At 43.3% G+C, this 27716-nt stretch overlaps 1 pseudogene; it reads right to left on the bottom strand.

Moving 5' to 3' along the window:
* LOC141270591 (uncharacterized) overlaps positions 1-27716 on the bottom strand; it is a 169088-nt pseudogene that overhangs the window by 31812 nt on the left and 109560 nt on the right.

Here is a 27716-nt window from a genome sequence, read left to right as displayed (position 1 = left end):
CAGAGCCGCGTGTGTACGAGGTGTACGGAGCGGAGCCGCGTGTGTACGAGGCGTACGGAGCGGAGCTGCGCGTGTACGAGGTGTACGGAGCGGAGCCGCGTGTGTACGAGGTGTACGGAGCAGAGCCGTGTGTACGAGGTGTACGGAGCAGAGCCGTGTGTATGAGGTGTACGGAGCGGAGCCGCGCGTGTGCGAGGTGTACGGAGCGGAGCAGCGTGTGTACGGAGCAGAGCCGGGTGTGTACGAGGTGTTCGGAGCGGAGCCGCGTGTGTACGAGGTGTACGGAGCGGAGCAGCGTGTGTACGAGGTGTACGGAGCGGAGCCGCGTGTGTACGAGGCGTACGGAGCGGAGCCGCGTGTGTACGAGGCGTACGGAGCGGAGCCGCGTGTGTACGAGGTGTATGGAGCGGAGACGCGTGTGTACAAGGTGTATGGAGCGGAGCCGCTTGTGTACGAGGTGTTCGGAGCGGAGAAACCCTATCCACTATGGTGTAACACCTTGCCAAACCTGCTGCTGCTCTGACCATGAGCACATACCCTAACAGTTCCCATAGAACACCAGATCACATACATAGCAGCAGCTTTTGTTTTGGCCAAAAGATTTTGTAAGCTGCCGCCACGACAAGGTAGACTCTTCTGGCCGGGCCCTACTCTACTCTAACCTATTAAACATTTCTTAAAATATCCAGTACTCTATCTAGGTATATTTTTATTTATTTTTCTATAAGGGAATGTGTCACATACATTTTTTCATATAATATCACATACAAAACAAAAACCGTCATACCATGGCCGGACTACATATTACCACCACATAGTGACCAAATAATACCACATACAAAGAATACCGACACACCATGAGTAGACCACATATTGACCGAATAATACTACATACAAGGAACAAATACCACCACACCATGACCAGACCACATATTACCACCACATAGTGACCAAATAATACTACATACAAGGAACATAGAATTAAACCTCATATTCTTGTTTATGCATATTTGTATCCCACCCTGTATATAAACTGTTTATTGCAGGAAATTTGTCTACGCTCCACACAGATGGAGCCGTCCTGGTATATATTTTTTGATAAGTGATACATATAATTGGACATTACGTGGCTTGATGTATTCACTATGTGAAAAAACATTTAGATATCCATCTATATGTGGGAAACACGGAGAGCACAAGAGTAGTTAGCAAAAAGGCAAAATCTTTATTAATGATACATGATCACAACAGTAAAAAGTAAATAAAGAAATAACATAGCAAGGGGATCAGAAAAACACAGTGCCGAAAGCTAGACCGCCCCTGGCAAAACACTAGCTAAGCAATCCAAATTACAAAAATGCAAGTAAACCAACAGGCATAAGGAACACTCCATGGGTATATAACCACAGATAAGAACAGTAGATAAAAATGCAAGTAAATCTACAGGCATAAGGAACACCCCATGGGTATATAGCCACAGATAAAAACAGTAGATAAATATCACAACCCCTTTAAAAAGTCAATGAGGCAAATATACACACTCAGGGTAAGTATAACAATCACTGAGTAGTGACAATTTATGTAAACATCCAAGATAGGAGTGAGTTAAGTAACTACCCTATGCCATGTAGTGCTAGATAAAGAAATGTATAGAAAGAGTACCCGGACCTAAATGAAAACACTCACCCAGTGAGAAAATGTCCGGGATACAGGACGCTCGTTCAAGTTGCCCAGTGTCAGAGTGTCCAAAAGACAGGAAGCTCGCAAGGTGCCAGGGGAGTCAAAGACCGTGCTGCATGTGAGGACGCGCCCCGACGCGCGTTTCGCTTTCTTTTTCAAGAGGCGCTTTGACTCCCCTGGCACCTTGCGAGCTTCCTGTCTTTTGGACACTCTGACACTGGGCAACTTGAACGAGCGTCCTGTATCCCGGACATTTTCTCACTGGGTGAGTGTTTTCATTTAGGTCCGGGTACTCTTTCTATACATTTCTTTATCTAGCACTACATGGCATAGGGTAGTTACTTAACTCACTCCTATCTTGGATGTTTACATAAATTGTCACTACTCAGTGATTGTTATACTTACCCTGAGTGTGTATATTTGCCTCATTGACTTTTTAAAGGGGTTAATTGTGATATTTATCTACTGTTTTTATCTGTGGCTATATACCCATGGGGTGTTCCTTATGCCTGTAGATTTACTTGCATTTTTATCTACTGTTCTTATCTGTGGTTATATACCCATGGAGTGTTCCTTATGCCTGTTGGTTTACTTGCATTTTTGTAATTTGGATTGCTTAGCTAGTGTTTTGCCAGGGGCGGTCTAGCTTTCGGCACTGTGTTTTTCTGATCCCCTTGCTATGTTATTTCTTTATTTACTTTTTACTGTTGTGATCATGTATCATTAATAAAGATTTTGCCTTTTTGCTAACTACTCTTGTGCTCTCCGTGTTTCCCCCATTTGTTATGAGTAGGCAATTTGAACCCGGTACTGGACTACTTGTCCTGATACCAGGTTTCATACTTTAGCTTTATATTGGCCAGCTTTTTGTCTTATCCATCTATATGTGTGCGGGTTGCAACATTGTATGCGATTGATGTATTTACATCTATGGGTTCATTTATTTATAATATTTAATATGCTTTCTTTCCTGTATTGAGGACGTATTTAATCTATGTACCTATTCATTATGCCTTTTAACACACATGTGTGTACACATTGTGGGATGTCCTGATGGAATCCCCTTGTGGTTGCTGGGTCGTGGCTCTAAATGCATATGTTTATACATGTTGTCACTATCTTTATTTTTTCATATCGTTTATTTTTTATTTATTTATTTATTTTGAATCTTTCATTTTTGAGTTGATATATATCTATTCTCCTTATTCTTCTTCTATTGTATATGTGGCCATGGAAAATCTAGTGTTTGTTATACTTCATTTCCCCCCTCCTTCCCCCCCTTTTTTCTAATAAGTATATATACAGCCTGTACAATTGTTGGAATAATGACCCTGTACGCGTGCGTGCTGTGGCTCCTCGGCGCCTGCCGTCTCTCTGTATCTGTGGCGATGGTTCTTACCGGGTCACGTGTGGCCTGTAGCTATCGCAATGTGATGTGGATGCCGGTGCGCGTCGTGGGCCCTTAGTAACGCACGCGTCACTTCCGGGTCACGTGGGGCCTTGATTTCCGGTGGTGGCGTGATGTGGGCGCTGATAGCATCTATGTAGCTATGACTACGCACACGCCCCTTCCGGCCCATGGGTCCTTCGGGTGCTATTTAAATCAATTCAAACATACAAATCTCCATGCCCCCTGACGAAGGGAAATCCGAAACGCGCGTTGGGGCTGTTGCTCCACGTGTACAGCTGGTTAATGTGACACTCCTGTGCCCTGTCATTTCTTCTCTGCAGCCCTTTCGTTTATTTCTTGGTATGTATAGACAGGACTATGATGGACTGCATATTTTTATTGAAATGACTATACATGCACTTATTTTGGCACTTTATTGGCTAGTGGTAGACTATGCACCCTCTAGTATGTGTATTGATTGTCAATACTTGTTTACATACATGTATCTTTCCAATTGTGGATTAGATGTTTAATGCTGTACCTAGTGGAGCAATCTTTTTCAAGGTTTGGAATGGCTATATTTATATTTATAATTACCCTAAATCATGCTTGTTACTATTTACGATAAAGTTTATTGAACTATTTTTCTAAATATTGGCTTATTGATCGTTTTCTTGCTTGTTTGTACTATCTAGTTTGTATGATTTAGCCTATAAAAGTCTATTAAATTGGTAGTCTATATTGAAGTTATTAACAATTATATATAATATAGACTTTCTCCCTTATTTTTTGGGATAAGTGTACTACCTGTTCTCTTCCATGAATTGTATGTACTATATAATTTATACTGTGTTCTGCACAGGGATTATCTGTTCTGGTACCATGGACTACAAGGCCAAGGAAAAATCCTGGCTGTCTCAATTTGAACAAGCGTTTGGGGGTAATGTGACGGATGCACAAGTGGCGGATGACCTGGGATGGGAAGATAAATCTATATCAATTCAAAATCTATTGGTCAAACGAACAAAGTTATGGTGGAATAGAGCTTTTCTAGGAAAATATATTAGTCGGAAAATGATCCCGAGAGGTCTACGCATACAGGTCACCCCTACATTCCCGGTGGATGATGAATCATTTATTACTATGTGGGAGGAAGCATGCACAGGCTGTTCTATGACACTTATGCAATTATTGGTGGATCTTAATTCAAGGTCCATCTCAGAACTGGATGCCCAAATTGACTCTGCACAAATTGATCTTAGATCGAAATATGCATCAGAAAAAATATCCAATTTCGATACTCAAATTGACAAATTACTGGATTCAACAGTAAAAAAGATACATGATCTACAGGTGAAAAAGCTTAATAGAGACATGAGTGACTACCATCAGAAGAAAATATACTTTTGGCACAAATCTGGGGTGGATACTAAAACCCCCCCGCGAAAACTCTCTAACTCTTCAACTACATCCCTTAGTGACTATTCGGAGGCTTCCTCTTCATCTATGACTACAAGATCTGGCACTAATTTCAAAAAACGAGTTCGTGATTTTCATCCATATAGACGTCAAGAAAAAATATCTCCAGATTATTAAAGAAATGATTTCAAGATAATTAACCTGAGTGATTACCCCTTGACTCAGTCAGACTATTCTCTGCTGAGTAGGGGATTATCCTTTGCACCTGCCTCTAAGTTTGATGCCTTTACGGCAATTAAAGATTTGCATATTTTTGCTAGAGCTTTGATTTTCAAAAAGTACTTTTCTGATGGTGGTCTCCATGATCTCTTTCCTACAGAGGAAGAACAGGCAGCAATAAGGACACTTGAGAAACTCTCTACTGAACACAATACCCCGATGGGAGGTAAGATCCCTGAGTCCATACGACCCCGTTCCAGGAAATTCCCCTCTCTGGCGAAATGCGCCAACGTCGACCTCTTTGTTCAGATTGTCTCGGGTGAATTAATGGCACTCCCCCGCCATATCCCCCGGGACAACCTGTCAAGGGATGAACGTGATAGGCTTGGGGTTTTGCAAAATATTCCTGATATAATAATAAAACCAGCAGACAAGGGGGGCAACATTGTGATTTGGCCAAGATCGATGTATGAGAAAGAGGCATACAGGCAACTAAACAATAAAGCCTGTTATAAAAAACTTACATACAATCCTCTTACATCCTATGTAGTGGAGCTTAAAGCTATTGTCAATAGGGCGGTGGATAATGGAGTTATTACCAAAGAATTGGCCACAGCCCTCCTTGTCTCTGAACCCACAATCTCCACACTATATCTGTTACCCAAAATACATAAAGACACTGCTACCCCTCCGGGTCGTCCTATTGTCTCGGGAGAGGGGAATTTCCTGGACCATGTTAATAAATGGATTGACTCACATCTGCAGCCCTTGGTGGAGAGTCTTCCGTCATTTCTGAAAGACACAGGGGAACTGTTGAGGAAAGTTGATGATCTATATAATTGAGGAGGACACCATCCTTGTGACTGCAGATGTGGAGTCACTGTATACCAACATTAGACATGTTGATGGACTTACAGCTGTCCAATTTTTCCTGGGGACATCACCTCTTCCGGGACCACTTAGGGATCTTATCTTGGAATTATTGGAATTCACATTAAGTCACAATTTTTTGGTTTTTAAGGGGTCCTTTTTTCTGCAGCTCCAGGGAACAGCTATGGGCGTGGCCTTTGCTCCGGCCTACGCCTGCCTGTTCCTGGGGCTGTGGGAAAGGGACCTCTGCCTGTCAGATCATGAGACGCCGATGTGCCGTGTTCTACTTTGGACACGGTACATCAATGACATCCTCCTGATCTGGCAGGGGTCTGAATCCTCTCTTAGGACCTTTATGAATAATCTTAATTCCAATGACCGTAATATCCATCTTACGTACCATTCCGATGTGGATCAGATTGAGTTCCTCGATGTGTCCTTGAGTAGGGATAATACCAACTGCATCCAGACTACTGTATTTCGCAAGCCCACTTCTACAAACATGTTATTGCATGCTTCCTCCTCTCATCCTGGGCATATACTTCGGTCCGTGCCAGTGGGACAGTTCCTCCGTATCCGGAGGATCTGTTCCACTGACACGGAATTTGAGAGGCAGGCGTTAGAACTTAAAGAAAGGTTCTATGCCCGTGGCTATAGTAGATGTACGGTTAAAAAAGCCTATAATAGGGCCAGATTTACCATTCGGAATAGCCTACTATATGGCAAAAGAAACTCTGGATATGGTACAGAGCAAGTCAGATTTGTCACAAATTTTCATTCAGTTTCCTCGCCTTAGAGATATACTAGCTAGATCTTGGCACATCCTAAGGGCTGACCCCATTATTGCAAGATATGTATCTGATAGGCCGTCTATTACGATTAGACGCTCTAGAAATATCAGAGATTATTTGGTACGCTTTCATTATGAGGGGTCGGGAGGCAATACATTTCTGGATGGGCAACCTAGGCGGAGCGGATGTGTCCCGTGTGGTCGGTGTGTGGCATGCCCTAATGTAGAACGGAGTGATACGTTCTTCAAATCTGATGGAACTAGAACGTTTACAATTAACAAATTCATCACATGTACAACTAAAAATGTAATATACTTCGCTACATGTCCATGTGGCCTGATTTATGTTGGCATGACAACTCGCCAGTTTAAGATACGAATACGTGAACATGTACTGGGGATTTTGGCTGCGGCCGACCACGCGGATACATCAACTCTTAAGACGATCCCGCGTCACTATAAAATCCACAATAACAGCGATGCCTAGCTCTTTCGGGTTAGGGGGATAGACTCCATTACACCAAATATACGGGGAGGCAAGATCGGACAGAAATTAGCCCAAATTGAATCTCACTGGATCTGGACCCTAAATACTGTACATCCACGAGGGTTGAATGAAAACATCAGCTATGCACCATTCCTTTGAATAATTGAAAGTATCCCTTAATTTACATTGAATTGTGCAACGCCTATATTATGTTCTATGCCATGAACGCTGCATTTGTATTTGTGTTGTTGTTTTTATATTGTTTTTTATCTGTTTTTAATGTACTTTCTATGCTATCTAGGACCCCTTACTACCTACTCTTCCTGGCTGCGGTTTTACTTGCTTTCTCTTCTTCCTCTTTTGTGCCACGTTTATGGAGCCGTCCCGGTGTCTACTTGACGAGTGTGGCATATAATTGACTTTGTTCTTCCCGTCTCCGCACCACACAGATGGAGCCGTCCTGGTATATATTTTTTGATAAGTGATACATATAATTGGACATTACGTGGCTTGATGTATTCACTGTGAAAAAAACATTTAGATATCCATCTATATGTGTGCGGGTTGCAACATTGTATGCGATTGATGTATTTACATCTATGGGTTCATTTATTTATAATATTTAATATGCTTTCTTTCCTGTATTGAGGACGTATTTAATCTATGTACCTATTCATTATGCCTTTTAACACACATGTGTGTACACATTGTGGGATGTCCTGATAGAATCCCCTTGTGGTTGCTGGGTCGTGGCTCTAAATGCATATGTTTATACATGTTGTCACTATCTTTATTTTTTCATATCGTTTATTTTTTATTTTTTTATTTTGAATCTTTCATTTTTGAGTTGATATATATCTATTCTCCTTATTCTTCTTCTATTGTATATGTGGCCATGGAAAATCTAGTGTTTGTTATACTTCATTTTCCCCCTCCTTCCCCCCCTTTTTTCTAATAAGTATATATACAGCCTGTACAATTGTTGGAATAATGACCCTGTACGCGTGCGTGCTGTGGCTCCTCGGCGCCTGCCGTCTCTCTGTATCTGTGGCGATGGTTCTTACCGGGTCACGTGTGGCCTGTAGCTATCGCCATGTGATGTGGATGCCGGCGCGCGTCGTGGTCTCCTTAGTAACGCACGCGTCACTTCCGGGTCACGTGGGGCCTTGTTTTCCGGTGGTGGCATGATGCGGGCACTGATAGCGTCTATGTAGCTATGACTACGCACACGCCCCTTCCCGGCCCATGGGTCCTTCAGATCCTATTTAAATCAATTCAAACATACAAATCTCCACGCCCCCTGACGAAGGGAAATCCGAAACGCGCGTCGAGGCTGTTGCTCCACGTGTACAGCTGGTTAATGTGACGCTCCTGTGCCCTGTAATTTCTTCTCTGCAGCCCTTTCGTTTATTACTTGGTATGTATAGACAGGACTATGATGGACTGCATATTTTTATTGAAATGACTATACATGCACTTATTTTGGCACTTTATTGCCTAGTGGTAGACTATGCACCCTCTAGTATGTGTATTGATTGTCAATACTTGTTTACATACATGTATCTTTCCAATTGTGGATTAGATGTTTAATGCTGTACCTAGTGGAGCAATCTTTTTCAAGGTTTGGAATGGCTATATTTATAATTACCCTAAATCATGCTTGTTACTATTTACAATAAAGTTTATTGAACTATTTTTCTAAATATTGGCTTATTGATCGTTTTCTTGCATGTTTGTACTATTTTTACGTGTGTCAGATCGATAAGAACAATATTTATATTCACAATTTAGACATTGATGTGTTTTATCTGTTTATTGGACATTGTTATTGCGATGCTCTATACTGAATCTATCATCCATCTCATGCATACATGTTCCTGTCCCTCTATAATCAGTATATCCTCCCACCTTCCGTTGCTATAGTTGATGGCATTTGTGGTGTTCTGACCCTGTGATCTCACACCTGTACACTTAATCCCGGTGTTGTGTTCCTATATGGGATAATCCCCTGGCAGCTAACACTGGTGGTCTTCACACAAATGTCCTGCAATAAACAGTTTATATACAGAGGGGGATACGGATATGCATGAATAAGAGCATGAGGTCTAATTCTATCTTATTTTTCACCATCATGGTGTTTGGCATTTCTGGCTTGTTGTGTGACGCTTGTAATGATCATCTTGTCTGTATTTGATCTCGTTGCCTTCAATGTGAACTGTTGCTGGGATTTTCTTCACACATTTTGCATGTCTAATTGATTTCTCATTTCGTGCCGTGTGACTCCATTGTGCTTGTATATATATGACTTCATTGTCCTTTTCTCATCTGCTATAACTAAGGGTGCAACCCTAGCGCCAGAAACGCATAAGAATTTTACATTTTTTGTTTTTTTTAAATGATCCAATACATTTTTTTCATATTTTGCCTGTTGGAGTGCTGATTTTCTCCTTTTCGTTTTCTTCATATGTCTGTGCTCACCAGCGGGACCGGCACCGTACAGTGGACTATCTTCACCCTGTTTAGATTCAGCGTTGCAGCTCCCTAACCCTCCCTCCTGTTTCTTTACAATATTTTAACACGTATCCTAGGCCTCGATGTTTCCCATACAAACTTGCTGTTAGAATTGTTGAGACGGGAGAAAAAGGTCTGAGGAAAGTTAGAAATTAGTTATTGTGTCAGTTCAGGGTTAAAAGTTATGTTCATGGCTTCTGTTGAGTAGTTGACTTTAAAATTGCTTCCATGGCCGAGTTATTCAAATTCCTTTATTATAGACAGAAATGAGATCATTGGGTTTGAAACATAGAGCAACAAGTCGTCTGCGTATAGAGCTAGATTATAGTGATGTGAGTCTATAGTAACTCCACTAATATCTGGATTTGTGTGTAATGCTACCGCTAAATGTTCCTTCACCAATGTGTATAGGAGAGGTGATAAGGGACACCCTTGTCTCGTCCCCTTTTTAATAGAAAATGTGTCAGATAGAAGGCCGTTTACCCTATCGCTTTAGGGTCAGTGTAGAGGGAGAGAATTTTAGATAACAAGAAAGAGTCCATCCTAATTTGTGGTAAGGTGCTCTTTAAGAAAGTCCAATGCACTGTGTCGAACGCTTTTTTAGTGTAGACAGAAACAAGGAACATTGGGAGCCCGTTTTTTTGCATGTCAAATTAACCCCTTTGCAACCCTGGGTTTTTCCGCTTTTGCCTTTTTGTTTTTTGCTCCCCTTGTTCCCAGAGCCATAGCGTTTTTATTTTTTGGTCAATATGGCCATGTGAGGGCTTATTTTTTGTGGGACGAGTTGTACTTTTGAACGACATCACTGGTTTTACCATGTCGTGTACGGGAAAGCAGGAAAAAAATTCCAAGTGCGGTGAAATTGCAAAAAAAGTGCAATACCTCAGATGTTTTTTTTAATTTTTTTTACCACGTTCACTGAATGCTAAAACTGACCTGCCATTATTATTCTCCAGGTCATTACAAGTTTGTAGATACCAAACATGTATAGGTTCTTTTTTATTTAAGTGGTGGAAAAAATTCAAAAGTTTGCTAAAAAAAATATGGCGCCATTTTCCAAGACCCATAGCGTCTCCATTTTTCAGGATCTGGGGCCAGGTGAGGGCTTATTTTTTGCGTGCTGAGCTGAAATTTTTATTGATACCATTTTGGGGTAGATCCGATATTTTGATCGCCCGTTATTGTATTTTATTGCAATGTTGCGGCGACCAAAAAACATAATTCTGGCGTTTAGAATTTTTTTTCTCGTTATGCCGTTTACCGATCGGATTAATTATTTTTTTATATTGATAGATCGGGCGATTCTGAAAGCGGTGATACCAAATATGTGTATGTGGGTTGTTGTTTTTTAATATTTTATTTTGAATGGGGCAAAAGGGGGGTGATTTCAACTTTTATATTTTTTTAATATTTTTAAAAACATTTTTTTTTCACTTTTTGCTTCCTTCTATAGAAGCAGCAACTGTCTGATCATCTCTGCTACATAGAGGTGATGAGCAGATCACCTCTATGTAGCAGAAATGCTCCTGTGCTATGAGCGTCGACCAGTAGGTGGCGCTCATAGCGATCAGCACATGACAACCACTGGGGTCTGCTGCAGACCCAGGGTTGTCATGCCCACCCATCAGTGACCCACGACCACGTGACGGGGTCACCGATGGGCGGGGTAAGTGACACGCTTCCGGCGCGGCGATGTTAAATGCCGCTGTCAGAGATTGACAGCAGCAATTAGCATGTTAAAAGCCGTAGCTGGATCGCGATTCCACCCGCGGCTGTTGCGGGCACAAGTCAGCTGTAATAATCAGCTGACATGTGCTCGGTTCAGTGCAGGCTCAGCGCCGGAGCCCGCGCTGAACAGGGGGTGACAGCCTGGTGCGTACTAATACGCCACAGGCTGTAAAGTGGTTAACAACAATGTTTTATTTTTATTATCACAAGCTTCTCTACCCTTAATGAAGCCAACCTGAGCGCTGCTGACAATTGAGGGTAGATAGTGGGAGAGCCGTGTTGTAATGACTTTAGAGAATATTTTGACGTCTACATTATTTAATGATATTGGATGAATATTAGGGCAGGTATTTGGTTCTTTTCCAGGCTTTGATGAAACCATTATATGAGCCTTAAGTGATTGGGGGCAAAAGGGGGAGTCTTCTGAGATATTATTGAACACTTTGGCTAAAAATGGTAATAACAGAGGTGCAAACATGTTATAAAATCTATTATTGAATCCATCTGGCCCAGGGCTCTTCCCGATAGGGAATGATTTATTGGCCTGTCCTATCTCTTGTTCAGTGAAAGCTTTGTCTAGTATCTCCTGCTCAGGGGTCTGTAAGGAAGGAATGGCAGTGTCCATAATATATTTGTCAATTTTTGTTTCAAGAATATTAGGAGGCATGTCGTGGTATTGTCCATGAATATTATATAGTGAACTATAAAACAGCAACTAAATGCTTCCGCTATGTCAATGGGGTTATGAGTTTCTGGCCCGGGTGCCCCTTTTATTTTGGATACGTATGTCCTTTACACGTGTGGATGTAACCTCCTTGCCAATGAGCAACCACATTTATCTGCAAATTCGTACGAGTACCTTCACATGTGATCTTTGCATTTTGTGTACGTTTGATCTAGTAAAGACCTTCCCTCCTTTCGTTTTTCAATCAGATCGATTTTATGGAAAAAAAACTAAAAGAATTACCAATATATATTTTTTTTATACAAACATTGTGAGAACAACAATAAAAAGAAAGAAAAAACAGTAAACAATACAACAACCGGTTTACAATGATATAAATCCCAATATCGCTCTATAGTGCAATGTTTTGGAATAGTAATTTTACATTTGTACATAAATATCAGAATACTTCCTGACTACTTATTCTTTTCCCTATTGGGACATCTAAAGAAAAAGGATATATCTAAGAAGGGGCAATTGTGTGGACTGAGACAATTATTATTTGCTGACATCTTGGGTATAAGGATATAAATTCCTGGTTTACTGTAAGGAAATGGACAAACGATCCAGTATAGTATTTCTGAGAGGGTTTTCTGAAGCAATACCTGGGGTAATTAACCATTGCTCCTATATGTGTATGAATTTCTTGAGAGCGTTCCTTTTTATATAAGATCCACTTTCCAACCATAGAGTGTCATTTATCCTGGATTTTAGTTCTGTTATCGTTGGGGGAGAATTGTCTATCCAATGTAGGGCCAACAACTTTCTGGCTTGGAATAATATTCTTGAGCTAGCTATTGCCATATGGAGTCTGGGTCTACGTCCTCTGCCAGAATTCCTAGGATTCGGATTTTAGGTTCCAACTGAAGTTGTATGCCAAATACAGATAGTACAAGAGTGATCACCCCCTTCCAGTAGTCGCCAATATTTACACATTTCCATGTCATATGCATCAGGTGGGCGTCCTTTTGACCACATATAGGAGATGTGTCATCCATTTGTATTTCAATTTTAAATAAAATACTTGGGGATCTATATACCCTATGAATGAGAAGAATTCGGGACAATCTTTGTAACTCTGACAATGAAACTTTCGGTGTCAAATCCAGTATTTCCCCCATTGCTACTCAGATAAGGGACCCACATCCCCCTCCCATGTCTTAACTATCAAAGAATATTTATCCAAATGTAGGGCCAGTAACTGCCTATAAATAAGGGATATTAGACCTTTTGTATCCATCGATGTAGTAATGGTATCTATTGGGTGATGTCAATTTATGTTTATTCTAGTTGTGTAGTATATGCAATATGTATTTGCAGATATTGACAAAACACCCTATGCGGGAGGTTAAAATCTGCCTTTATTTGTTCAAACATCTTGAATAATCCATCCCTCAAGAGTTGTGACACCAAACATATACCCCTATCCTCTCACTCACTAACATTTTTTTTTCTGTAGCTCTGGTAAGTTATAGCTGTGCCATAAAGGAGTATAGCTTGTGTACTTTCCAATTCCCAGAATATTTTTACCCCTATCCCACGCCTTATATATTAACTTTAGTGTACGACATTTTAGAGATGTAGGTTGCCATGTAGGCAAGTGACGGCTAATTAAGAAAAGGACTATATGGTTATGCATATTGTGTAAAGGAGAATAATAGGTATAATCCTTTATGTCTGGATGTAGTATCCTCCATACATCGACTGTTTGAGACCAAAGCACAATTAGCAAAGCTTTTGTTTGTGTTTTAGATTGGTGACTCCAGCCCAGGGACGCATCTAAAGAAGGATCCAAGAAAAAATTAAAGTCACCTCCAATGATGATAAGGTCCTCCACAAAATATTTTAGTTTGTTTAAGTAATGACGGCATGACTTAATTTGGTCACAATTAGGGAGATAGAAGTTTTCCAAAGTCAAAATTTTGGAGTAGACGGAGATCTTAACAAACGCATACCTCCTCTCCGTGTCAGACAGTGTTTCTACAATAGTATGCAGCAGTGATCTGTGGCGGCCTATACTCAGCACCTTAGACTTCAAAACTGCATTTTTCTGGGACGCCAAGATGAATAATATCTATTAGTAAACTGAGGTACAGTATAAGATCGCCTCTAAAGTGTGACTCCTGAAGAAAGAGAAAATGTACGTGCTGTTTATGCCTACAATAAAACACTTGAGCTCCTTTCTCTGGAACATTAAGTCCTCTGACATTTAATGAACAAGTTTTGAGTTGTGCCATATTATATGAAAAAAAGGGGGAATGGAAGAGAGAAAGATTAAGAGAAAAGATGAAGTATAGACGGTAGATAGTAACGTCTACCTCTCAGTGTCTAAGAAGTATAGATTATGAATATATCAAAACAGTAGAAAATTGCGAAACAAGCAGATCCCAATGCAAGTCCCTAACTGGGGGTTGTCTTTACAGGCGTAAGTCAAACTTTCAGTTCTAGGATTCCTATTAGGTGGAACCATGGAATACAAAGCAAGTAAAGTAATACAGCCTGATATTACAGTAGTATCATGTGAACTCAACTTATATGCCGGTCTAAGATCTTATACGAATTTAGACATTCTATATAGTGGAAGAGTGGCTCCTAATGCTCTATTTAGATATATCTAATTATATGCTTAAAGAAATAAGTAAGCATCTGCAAACTGTCTCTCATCAGGGAAGACCAGATTAATTTCAGGAGCTCATACGATTGGCAGGTTCCTTTCCCATCTGGCTGCATCACCATCAAGTTCCTGATCCATTGAACACCTTCTGTGACGTGCTGGAACTCTCTGTGGCAATGGTGGAGCCGGTGGCCAGTCAGATATATGGAATGTCCAGGGCATCACAAATAGGTCTCATGTTGATTGGATCTTTGAAAATATACAGCTGGAATGGGTACCCCCAGGAGTACATCAGGCCATTTTCCCAGATGGCATCAAGTAGTGGTTTCAATACCCTTCTTTTAACAAGTGTCATTCAGGATAGATATGTGAGCAATTATATGCATTTTCCATTGAAATCACCAGGACCCAACTCCTCTGCTTTCCTCACAATGGCCTCTTTTACATTGAAAAAAGTATGCGACAGATAATGTCCCATGGACGCTCAGGATCTGGGCCATGATTGCCTATTGTACGGTGCGCCTTTTAAATCTCCACCTCCTTATCAATAGAATCACCAAGGATATTATGAATAATGATCGCAGTGTTGGCATAATCACTTGTGCATTGATGCTTTCAGGTATACCCCTTATCCAGATATTATTGCGATTTTCTTGATCATTAACCATATTAAACAGATGGTTTATTTACTGGCTGTGAAGATCCAGTGTTAGTTTCTGAGCATTATGATGGCCTCTAACGTGGACGACATTATCCTCTAATCTCTGTACCTTGTCAGTAAGCTGTAACAGGATAGAAGTGAGGGGACGTATTTCAGTATTGTATGTGGCCTCCAGCCTCTGAATATATTGCTCCATATCTTCTTTAGTAGGGATAGACGTAATCTGATATACAAATAAGTTATGTTGTTCCCCATATCAGAATAACCTGTGGCTGGGGGGTAAATGTCCCTGTGAAGCATGCGCTGCTCAGTATGTGGGCTTTGGTGAGAGTACAGGGAGATTTGTGGAGCTGTTTTCTTGTGAGGTCTACATTAAGAGAGAAGTTGGTGCAGGACTGACAGGCTGGAGCTGTCTGGCATCATGAGGGTTAAGACTGCTTCTTTTTCCACACTGAGGTGAGGCAGTAATATCTCCGGAGAAAGAAGATAAGACCTTCCATAAGAAACGCTGCATACCAGACATGCTGACAGAGGTGGAGGACCTCAGATTAACCTCTGATCTCTTCTTTCTTTCCCATATAGAAAGTCATGTTTGAGGCTGTAAATTGCTTAGAATTCCCCCAGGAACACTGTCTGAAGAGAGTGCTTTCAGTGTGTGCGTTCTCTTGGTGCTGTGTCCAGGCCATGTCCTTCCTGTTGATGTACAATATGTCTGAAGGTGGCGTTGATTGGGAGCAGGATTGTGTGATGTAACATCCTTACGGAAACGCGAGTTGTGACACCAAAGGAACGACGCCAGAACAGGAAGTGCGTATGAGTGTTTTTATTTTAAAAAGGCCAAACATGAGGAATGAGAAGGAGTTGTCCTAGTAGTGGACAACCCCTTTATGAAGATATAATTTTCAGTTAAAAATGAAAAAGGCTTCTCCCCTGTGTGACTTCTCTGAAGTTTGTTAAGGATTGATTTCCGTGTAAAACATTTCCCGCATTAAGAACATGAAAATGGCTTCTCGTCTGTGTGAGTTCTCTGGTGACTAAGAAGTGATGATTTCTTCACAAAACATTTCCCACATTCTGAACAGGAAAAAGGTTTCTCCCCTGTGTGAATTCTCTTGTGCTTAACCAAATCTGATTTCTGGATAAAACATTTCCCACATTCTGAACAGGAAAAAGGCTTCTCCCCTGTGTGAATTCTCTTGTGCTTAACCAAATCTGATTTCTGGCTAAAACATTTCCCACATTCTGAACAGCAAAAAGGCTTTTCCCCTGTGTGAGTTCTCTGGTGCTTAACCAAACCTGATTTATGGCTAAAACATTTTCCACATTCTGAACATGAAAAAGGCTTCTCCCCTCTGTGAATTCTCTTGTGCGTAACAAAACCTGATTTCCAGCTAAAATATTTTCCACATTCTGAACAAGAAAAAGGCTTCTCCCCTGTGTGAATTCTCTGGTGCTTAACCAAATCTGATTTGCAGCTAAAACACTGTCCACATTCTGAACAGGAAAAAGGCTTCTCCCCTGTGTGAATTCTCTGGTGCTTAACCAAATGTGATTTGCAGCTAAAACATTTTCAACATTCTGAACAGGAAAAAGGCTTCTCCCCTGTGTGAGTTCTCTGATGTCTGATAAAACTTGATTTCGCTGTAAAACATTTTCCACATTCTGAGCAGGAAAAAGGCTTCTCCCCTGTGTGACTTTTCTGATGTCTGATAAAATTTGATTTCAATGTAAAACATTTCCCACATTCTGAACATGAATAAGGCTTCTCCCCTGTGTGAGTTATCTGATGTCTGATTAAACTTGATTTCTCTGTAAAAAATTTCCCACATTCTGAACAGGAAAAAGGCTTCTCCCCTGTGTGGGTTCTCTGATGTCTAACAAGATTTGATTTCTGGTTAAAAACTTTCCCACACTTGAAACAAAAAAATCTATTTTCTGCTGTGTGAATGCTTTGATGTTTAAGAAAAGACTTTTCGAGGGAAAAACTATTTCCATATTCTGAACATGAAAATGGCTTCTTTGCTTTAGGAGCAGTTTGTTTTTTAATGCTTATTTTGTGACTTTGATTTTCCTTAGTAGTCGGCAATGAATCAGAAGACAGGACCTGTTTCAAATGATCAGATGACAGATCTTTGCTGTGAAGGGATGATGGTATATCTGGAGTAATGGCATTCACTTCAATTGTATCTTGTGTGATCTCAAGATCATCTGATTTAAAAATTGAAGATGTCAGCTGTCCCTCTGATCTCCTGGTACAGACATCTGCTAAAGAATAAAACCAATTATTATTTATGAATAACATATCCTTAAAATTTATATTGTTGAATGTTTCTACTTAAACTCTCCGTAAAAATGTACTTTATGTAAAAGTATCATTATTTACCAAGAAAACATATCACAGAAAAAATCAGCCTTACCAACACCAAATCAGATAACAAATGCATTAGCATTTTAGTGTTGGTTGGGTGTACTGGGTTGTCTGTCCATGTGGGGTGCACTTATATAGTGCTGGGCAGCCTTCCTGATGTAATAGTATGTGCATCATCACTATCCTAAGCCAAGCACTGTGCATCAAACCTACCTGTGTGACTGGCGTCCTATGCAAGCTTCATCTGTGTGCATCTTTAATACTAGGCAACCACACCCTCCATGAATTGGTATGATTGTGAGTGGTTGCTCCATCAGTATTTTGCACCTGCGCAGCCCCCACCTTTATCATGGGGGTCTGCGGCATCCTGCCAGTGCATTTGTTATATGATTTGGTGTTAGTAAGGCTGTATCTTTTTCTGTGATTTTTTTTGAATTTTACCCTATGTTAGTCGTCATTATTCACCAAGACAATAACAGTTCACAGTCTAATAGAAAACCTCATAGGATGAACCGGTGGATCGTAGTGTTCACCTGTTTGTTAATTCTGCCTCCCAAATATGGATTAAAAAGCCACCAAGCAATCTTATGTAGGCAAAAATAATATAAATAATAACTTCTACTCCTCTCACAAAAAACAAGTCCCCACTCAGGTCCATCATCTGTCAATGGAAAACCAAAGGTTTCCACATTATTAGTGGCTCAAAGGCTTTTGAAAAGCAACATGACTTCCATAAACCAATCCAGCAATATCCGCTCTCCCAAAGTCAAATCTCACCCTCACTTCAAAGCCTTGCAGTGTGCCCAAAACACATTTAGCATCCATGTATTTGACATTACTATAGTGAGAAGAACCCACTTAATTGATGGCGTGTGTCTCCTGGAGCACAATCTGGGCACTATGTGTTGGGTAATGAAATTATATATTTGTAATTTTCACTCTCCAACATCCACTGCGTGCTAATTTCCGGAAAGTGCCTGTGGAGTCAAAATAGTCACTACTCCTATAGATTATTTCACTGAGGGTTATAATTTCCAAAATGGTGTCCCTTTATGAGGATTTCTACTGCTCTGGTTTTCTGCAATTTCGTCACATTAGGGCTTCTGCAAATGGTGGGTCCCATCTCCTCTGGGATCTGCTCCTGCGACGTCTGCTTCTCTCACCAGAAGCCGCCTTATTCATCCTGCAGGCGGCGCTGGTGATGGAGGAGACATCAGAACCAGAAGCTCTGGACGGCGCAGGCTCTGTCCAGCCACCAAGATTATGGTGCCTGGGACCATTAGTACTATCCAGTCTGGCAGTATGAGTGTGTGTGCTGTCCAGCTGGAGTAATCTGCTCCCTGCTTCAGCCAACTGGAAAGCACCGCACCCTACTAAAGCTGGAAGCATATTGCCAGAAGCTGCCAGATACAGCCTTGTTCTCCTCTGGTTCAGTCCTCTGTGCTCAGTTCCCGGCTTGTGTATTTGTTTCCTGTTCGGAGAATCTCTAATCCAGTTTATTTTACTTAGCATTATATATTGTTTTGAGTATATCAATAGCCAATCACCTACAGCCATACTACAGGCTTAAACCAATGTTAGTATGATTATTACGGAAACACACATATGGTCATATTATCGTTAGTTCGGCACATGATGGAAAGTTACAAGGTTATACATCCCGGCTCAGACTAGTTAGATAACAGAAGCAGGGTTTTCTTAGAATGTTCTTGAGAGAAAAGGTTCTTGTGAGAAAATTGCATGTGAAGCAGGAGAAAAGAATGAAAGAATGTATGCTATGCAAGGTGTAATAATAACATGATTTTAGAAGCAAGCACAAAATGAAGTAACTATAGCATGAGTATCGATATGTCCTTTACATCAACCTTGTAACATAATAATTTGACACTCACTTGGTCAACCGTGAAGGGTCATTGCTGCCCTCCCTCAACAGTTTGGTGCCGTGACTCGGATCCCTAACCAGGGAAACCCCACTACCTCTGGATGTTCATAAAGAGAGACTTGCTTTCGGCCTCCCCCACTGGAATTGGGACTGATCATCCCCCACAAAAGCCACGGTAAGTGCACGAGTTCTTTACTAGTGATACTGACCGTTTGGCGTGGTTTCCACGTGGTGCGTGGTTGTTTGAAGTATCTCCGGATGTTTTGGTTGGATATAGTCAAAGGTGAGACTATAGGGGTGTAGTCCCATTAGGGGTCTGATATTGATAACTTTTAAAGCAGTACCACTTTGGATTGAGAAGTGAATATTGTATGAATCTTCCTTAACTTCTGACAAAGATTCTTAGGAGACTGAACACTATTAGTATAAGTCGCGGCAGGTGATCGAAGATTGGGAAGGACACGCACACAGATATAAGTATATCGAGTGTCCGGAGGGCTGCAGACGCGAGCTCTCCTCCTTTCACCTAGTACCGTACGTGACTTACCTGAAGGGAGAGGGGAGTCAGTGGAACAGTTGAGGCCGGCCGGACTCATACAGTGCACAAATCAAGGATCTTTGTCAGTCGAAAGGCAGCAGTGCAGTGATTAATCAATGTTTCCGTGGAGCAGAAAGAAAGTGTCTCCCCCTCAGGAGGGAGAGGATGTGATGACTATCATGGTCGGTCGAGAGGGGAAAAGATCATTTAAGAATGCACCAAAAGTGTTTAAGTTGTTAAACTTTCCCGTGGAAGGTAGACTTCAGCCTACATTGTGGGACGAAGGAATCCGGCAGAAAAGGGGAAGACTAGTTGACTGTGGATTGTTGGAAGATGCTGAAAAGTTTAGGAAAGTTGCACATGAGATTTGTGGTGATGGATATGTTGAAATAGAGGAGGAGATGAAGCCTGGTTATTTCAATTATCTTTATGTCAAGAAAGGAAAATTATCTAGCACTGTTACAAAGACTGGCTGTTTTGTGCTACAAAATGAAGCTGATCGGGAAAAGGTAAAGGAGGAAGTAGATTCCCCTTCCCAACTTATGTGTCCACAAACTGAATCTGAAGCCCCTAAAGAAGCATCCCCTACCCCCACAAATGCAGCCGTACCCCAGCCCCTGAATCCGGAAACTGAGCAATTTATAGGAGATTAAATACCCTGCACTTCCCACTGGTGGCCAGCCACCACCATATAACCCAGATGGTTGGCTTTGTAATGTGTGTTGGGTCACCAATCCGGGATGGCACGAGATGTGTTATAATTAGTGTTGAGCCACCCCCGTAGTGTTCGAGTTCGGTTCGGTACGTCGAACACCCGTGTGTTCGCCGAACTGTTCGTCGAACTGTTCGTCGAACACCTTCGAACACCGTTAAAACCAATGGCAGGCAAACAAAAACACATAGAAACACATAGAAAACACCTTCAAAGGTGTCCAAAAGCTGACAAACTGCTCAGAAGACACAACTAACACATGGAAAAGTGACAAGTACATATAGTCATGCGAAAAGAAAAGAGGTGGAGGAGTAAAAGGAGGGGGAGACACAGATATAGGCATGTCATGCCCTTCTAAAATCCAAAAAGTGAGAAGCCGACACGTTCAGTCCGCTCCTGCCCGTGCCACCTCCGTGTCGCCGGGTTTGTGCCAGAGCCGCGGTGAACCCTGACGGCCAGCCCCCCTCTCCCAATACTGGTGCCTGTCCGCTGGTGGGTCGAGCGAGCCCCCCTGTGGTGGAGCCAGCTCTAAGCTTTTTAATTTAAATTGTCTCTCTAATTTGAATAAATACACTTTAAATCCATTTACAAGGATCTATTGGAGGGCAAGTCTCATGCCAGCAGCCGCGTAATTCCAGCTCCAGTAGCGTCCACTAAAGCTGCTGCAGTTAAAAAGCTTTTATAAGGATCGAGCTCAGCTGTCCACCGCAAGGCATCCTACTGCCAGTCCGAGCCCCTATGCCTTGGGGTGCCTCCTGATGCTCTTCACTGAGTATCCCGTGGTCCCGAAGCATTTCCTTTGAAAAAATGAAGTGTCCAAACTACAGGTGGTGTAGCTTGCTTAACAGCCGGGATAATCCGCTGACTAGCAGACCCTGCTACTAGGCACAAAGTATTTCCTGGGCTAGATGCAGTTAAAAATTTGTAATTAGATACTCTCGTTGGATGCTGAGAAAGCATTCCATAGAGTCTCCTGGCACGCCATATATGATTCTCTTAAAAAGCTTGGGGTAGGGGTCTAGGGGACCCTTTTATAGCCAAAATCACGGCCCTGTATCGCAATACGTCACCTAGGCTGAAGATAAATGGAACTGTAGCACCCTGAGGGCTCGGTTGCTACAGAGGTATTGCACCTCACCCAGAGGTGTGATATCTCACTCTCAGGTAAGGATGTAGTGTGGATCAGGACCCGACACCTGCATGCATTACACCACATTGCCGTGGGGCAGGGCGACCAATATGCCCCTGAGATGGGCACGACAGTCCCTGTCCCTGGCTGGAGTGGGGGGAGGGAACACTGAGGAAGGGGAACCCTGTAGTGCAGGAGCAGGGAGGAAGCAGTTCCTGGGTGCATTGAGAAGGGAGTATAAAAGGTGGGCACCATCTTAGTTCAGTGCAGAGAAGTCTGAGCAGAAGTGGCAGGGAGCAGGGGCTCTGCATGAGCTCTGCTCCGGAGGCGGGCCTAGTAACAGAGGCCCAGGCCTGGAAGAGGGAGAAGGAAGGAAGAGGAGCGGAGAAGGCTCCAGGAACGAGGAACGAAGGGATCTCAGGGGTGCGGACGGGCGAGTCGCCACCGCACGCCCGAATCCACCTGCGTGGAGGGGTCAGGCCAAAGGGGGAGACCGGTCCCTGAAACTAGTGGAGGCAGGAAACGACCCTCAGCTAGAAACAGGAGGCTGTGACATTTTATGTGGCGCAGCCCCTCGCTACACCCGCTAGGAAGGCACCACATAGGGTCAGGGAAACTGGCGCCAAGTTTACCAAGAGGAGGCCTGAGGCAGCCGGACAGAAGGGTTGGTAAGAAAGGCCAGACAAAGGACACACAAAGGGGGTCCTGTGAAGCACTCCAAAGTTATCTGGGAGTTGTCTGAGCCCCTCACCTGGTGAGCACAGTACGACGTGGGCAGCCGTTACCTGCAGACGTGGTCTGGATAATAAGAACTGTGAGTAAAGGCCCTGGACTGCATCACTGACTCCGTGTCATTACTGCTGCTGCCCTGCACCATCACCTCCATCCTCCGCATACACTGCCCTGAGGCTATACTCCTCCCGTGGGGAGTTATGCTACGCTCTGCTGCACCCACAACACCAGCCTCAGCGGTCTGCCCTGGAGCGGCGGTTCACTCTGACCGCAATCCACGGGTGGCGTAGTTGGACATTTAAACATCAAAACCACATAAATAGTTCCGCCACTGGTTTGACCGCCCTGAGCCACGGAACCGGGTTGCCGCCACGGAGACTACAACCACCAGCATCCACCAAAAAGGGTCCGGCTCCGGGTGTCCCAAGGCCCAGGGGGCGCGTCAGAACATTTTCATCACCTTTCACAATCACCAATGGGACAAGGCAGGGATGTTCTCTGTCCCCTCTTATACATCCTAGTGACGGAGCACCTGCTCTCATCAATTCGCCATAACCCCAATATTAGGTGGATTGAGGTGGGAGGCACCGAGTACAAGTGCTCTCTATTTGCTGATGATGTCCTAGTATATATCACTCAATCACATATATCCATCCATGCTGTTATGGCTGAAATAGATCAGTTTGTTACATGGTCAAATTTTAAAATCAATGCAGCGAAGTCTGAGGCCCTCGATGTCTCCCTCCCCAAATCCATATAGGATTCCATCCAGTCCAACTTTCCCTTTGCCTGGCCCTCACAGGGTATCAAATACTTAGGAATTCCTATTCATAGAGACCTCTCCCATCTATGTTATCTTAATTTTGGGCCCTTTATTGAACAACTCCATACAGACCACGGTTGGCAAGTTAGAACTGTAAGATTCACTACGTGAACCACTGGTGTTTTGTGGAAAAGCACATGTACACTGTGTTCCAAATTATTATGCAAAAAGTGTTTAGGAGTGATAAGGGAAGAATTTGTTTGTTTGTCAGTTAAACTCATTGATGGTGATGTGTGTCAGGGCTCTTTATATCACTGTAAGCAATTGCAGACACCTGTGCTAATTAGTTTGGCAGGTGTGTCCAATGAAAGGCAAGACTACTTAAGAAGGCTGTCTCACATTATTAAGCAGCCTACATTTTCTGCCAAAATGGGAAAGAAAAAGGATGTGTCGGCTGCTGAGAAGCAACAAATTGTGGAGTGTTTAGGTCAAGGCATGACTACAATCAACATTGTGCGATGATCAGAATGAAGTGTCTTGGCAATCAAGAAGTATGTAGCTGTTTCACAGTACACACGTGTGCGTGCTGATAAGGGCAAATTGAGGACTCTTTCCTACAGGCAATTACGTCAGGTTGAAAGAGCAGCGGCAAGAAAGCCTTGTCATAGCAGCAGACAAGTTTTTGAAGCTGCTTGTGCCTCCAACGTCCCCCGAACAACAAGATGCAGGGTCCTTCAGAGGTTTGCAGCTGTGCATACGCCATCCTGTCGACCTCCTCTATCCACTTCACACAAGCAGAAACGGCTCCAGTGGGCCAAACATTACATGAAGACTGATTTCAAAACTGTTTTGTTCACGGATGAGTGCCGTGCAGCGCTCGATGGTCCAGATGGATGGAGTGGAGGATGGCTGGTTGATGGACACCCCACGCAAACACGGCTACAGCGCCAACAATGAGGAGGTGGAGTAATGTTTTGGGCTGGAATCATGGGGAGAGAGATTGTCGGCCCCTTTAGGATCCCTGAAGGCGCTAAAGATGAACTCCATAATGTATGTGGATTTTCTCAAACAGCACTTCCTGCCATGGTTCAAGAAGAAGAACCGTGTATTTCACAGCAAGATCATTTTTCTGCATGATAATGCACCATCTCATGCTGCACATAAAACATCTGCATCTCTGGCTGATATGGGCATAAAAGGGGACAAACTTATGGTGTGACCCCCATGCTCCCCTGACCTCTACCCCATTCAGAACCTTTGGAGCATCATTAAAAGGAGTGTCTATGATGGCGGGAGGCAGTTCACATCTAAGCAACAGCTCTGGGAGGGTATTCTGTCCTCATGCAAAACAATTGAAGCAGAAACCATCCAAAACCTGACAAATTCAATGGACGAGAGAGTTCAGAAGCTCCTTTCGAACAAGGGGTCCTATGTGAAAATGTAACATCACCTAGAATAAAGTTTTGAGTTGAAAACTGTTTGATTTCAGTTTCTAACAACCTGCTAATGCTTATAATTTCAAAAATGACCATTTTTTTGGTCTTTATTAAAATGAAAAGGTTGATCGAAAAGTTTGGGGGATCTAAGAGTGTGGCAACCCAGTAGTCATGATTACTTCAAATTCTGACAATATGAGGGTCATGCTGCAGGTAGTGCAGCAAGAAGGCACTTATGTGTCTTGCGCATCTCGGAGCCCCAAAATTATTTTCCGGGCTAGATGCAGCTAAAAATTATTATTAATTTTAAATCTGGTGAAGCTTTAGTATAGATGGCCTAATAGGATCAGTGCTGCACACTGCTACAAAGCCCAAATTATTTTCCAGTCAAGATACAGATAAACATGATTAGTAATTTTAAATCTGGTGGAGCTTATTATAGATGGCCTAATAGAATCAGTGCTGCACACTGCTACAAAGCCCAAATTATTTTCCAGCCAAGATACAGATAAACATGATTAGTAATTTGAAAGCTTAAAACGGTTGGTAGGGTGATTTTAACCAATCATCAAGCTTTTACTCTCCCCAGGATGACACAGGGGTAGAAAAGTCGTTTCGGATCCATGATTTGTTCATCTTTATGAACGTGAGTCTGTCTACATTATCAGTGGAGAGCCGCGTGCGCTTATCTGTCAGCACACCACCAGCAGCGCTGAACACACGTTCAGACAGAACGCTGGCTGTGGGGCATGACAAGATCTCCAAGGCGTAAGTGGCTAGCTCCGGCCATTTATCCAGATTGGAAGCCCAAAAAGAGCAAGGGTCCAGTGACACAGTCGTGGCTTCAATGTTTACTTGGAGATGCTCCTGTACCATCATCTCTAGGCGTTGACTATGTGTCAGACTTCTTGTCTCCTGTGGCCTTGCAAAGGATGGGCTAAAAAAGTGGTGAAATGATTCCGCAAAATTGATGTTACCAGCAGATACTGTGGTTCTGTTACGGTTTGAGTGCTGAACACTTGACGGTCCCACGGTTGGCAAGTTGGAACTGTGAGATTCACTACGTGCACCACTGGTATTTTGTGGAAAAGCACATGTAAGATTCTGCAACAGTCTCTGCTGATACTCCTGCATGCGTGCATCCCTTTCTATGGCAGGAATAATTTCTGCAAATTTACTTTTGTACCGGGGATCTAACAGTGTGGCAACCCAGTAGTCAGGATTATTTCTAATTCTCACAATTCGAGGGTCATGTTGCAGGTAGTGCAGCAAGAAGGCACTCATGTGTGTTGCGCATCCAGGAGCACCAAGTCCCTGTTGTGTTGGTGGCGAGGTAACAATCATGCTTCCTTCCTCTGTCCTCTCCCCCCAACCTCGCACAACAGAAATGTGATCAAGGTCTCCCTCATCTGATGAGTCTTCCATCAGTTCGTCCTCCACTTCTTCCTGGGCTCCTGCACCTTCCTCACTAGTTTGGCTGCTACCATGCGCCCTGGTAAAACCATCTCCCCCACCCTCACATGCCTGCCACCTTGGTGCTGCCGACCGTCTGGACCTTGCAGATGTTAGCCCTTCCGCATACAACTCCTCCTCCTCTACTTCCTCCACCTCCTCTTGTGCCACCACCTGACTCCGAATTCTGTTTAACATGTGCTCCAGCATGTAAATCACCGGAATAGTCATGCTGATAATGGCATCGTCAGCACTAAACATCTTCGTCGCCATTTCAAAACTGTGCAGAAGGGTGCATAGGTCCCTGATCTGAGACCACTCCTCCAGCGTGATTTGCCCCACCTCTGGATCTCGTTGGCCCAGGCTATACATCAGAACGTATTGCACCAGGGCTTGTCGGTGCTGCCACAGTCGCTGCAACATGTGCAGAGTTGAATTCCACCGGGTAGGCACATCGCATTTTAGCCGGTGAAGTGGCAGGCCCAACGACTTCTGTAGAGATGTAAGACGCTGAGCTGCGGGATGCGAATGGCGAAAGTGAGCACACAGCGACCGTGCCCTCTGCAGAAGGCCATCTAGTCTGGGATAGTGGGCTAAAAATTGCTGGACAACCAGGTTCAACACGTGAGCCATACAAGGCACGTGTGTGACATTGCCCCGGCGAAGGGCCGCACCCAGGTTTGCAGCATTGTTGCACACGGCCTTCCCTGGTTTCAGGTCCAGTGGAGACAACCATTCATGAAATTGGTTCTCCAGAGCTGACCACAACTCCTCAGCTGTGTGACTCACATTTCCCAGACATTTGAATGTAAAAACCGCCTGATGACGTTGAGCCCTACTGCCAGCATAGTAAGGAGGTGTGCAGGATCCCTTCTGCGCAGTTAGAAAGCTTGTGGCATGACCAGACAGGCTTTGGGTGCAGGTGGAAGACCGAGAGGAGGTTGAGGAGGCAGAAGCAGTGGAGGAACTTTGACATAAAGAGGATTGACGCACAACTCGTGGGGACGGCAAGACTTGGACAGCAGCCCCTTGTCCTGCTGTCACCATAGTTACCCAGTGCCCAGTCAGCGACATGTAACGCCCCTGTCCATGCCTACTCGTCCAAGTGTCTGTGGTGAAATGCACCCTGTCACACACAGAGTTTCTCAAAGAAGCGGTGATGTTGTGTGCGACATGCTGGTGGAGCGCAGGCACACCTTTCTTTGAGAAGTAGTGCCGACTGGGCATCTGGTACTGGGGCACTGAGACGGACATAAGGTCTCGAAAATCCTCTGTGTCCACCAGGCGGAAAGGCAGCATTTCTGTAGCCAAGAACTTGCAGATGGTGAAATTCAACCTCTTAGCTTTCTCATGGCTAGGAGGAAATGGTCTTTTACTTGTCCACATTTGAGGGACCGAGGGCTGGCTATTGTGCTTAGACGGGGTTGATAAGGGTGTCCCCGGCAAACTGCCGGTCTGTGAGGAAGATGCAGGCGGACATGTTAGGTTGCCTTGATCCAAAGGTGGTGCTATCGATGTCGGACAGCGCTCAACACCAGCTGGTGTTACCACCTCCAAAGAAAATGATGACCTGCCAATCACGCTGGCTGTTGCGGGTAAAGAGGTGGCAGG

The sequence above is a fragment of the Phyllobates terribilis genome, unplaced genomic scaffold, assembly GCF_046119375.1.
Source record: "Phyllobates terribilis strain yellow unplaced genomic scaffold, ASM4611937v1 Scaffold_5__5_contigs__length_657084704, whole genome shotgun sequence".
NCBI lineage: Eukaryota > Metazoa > Chordata > Amphibia > Anura > Dendrobatidae > Phyllobates > Phyllobates terribilis.
The sequence above is the reverse complement of the archived record's forward strand: the minus strand, read 5'-3'. Positions and strand labels throughout refer to the sequence as shown.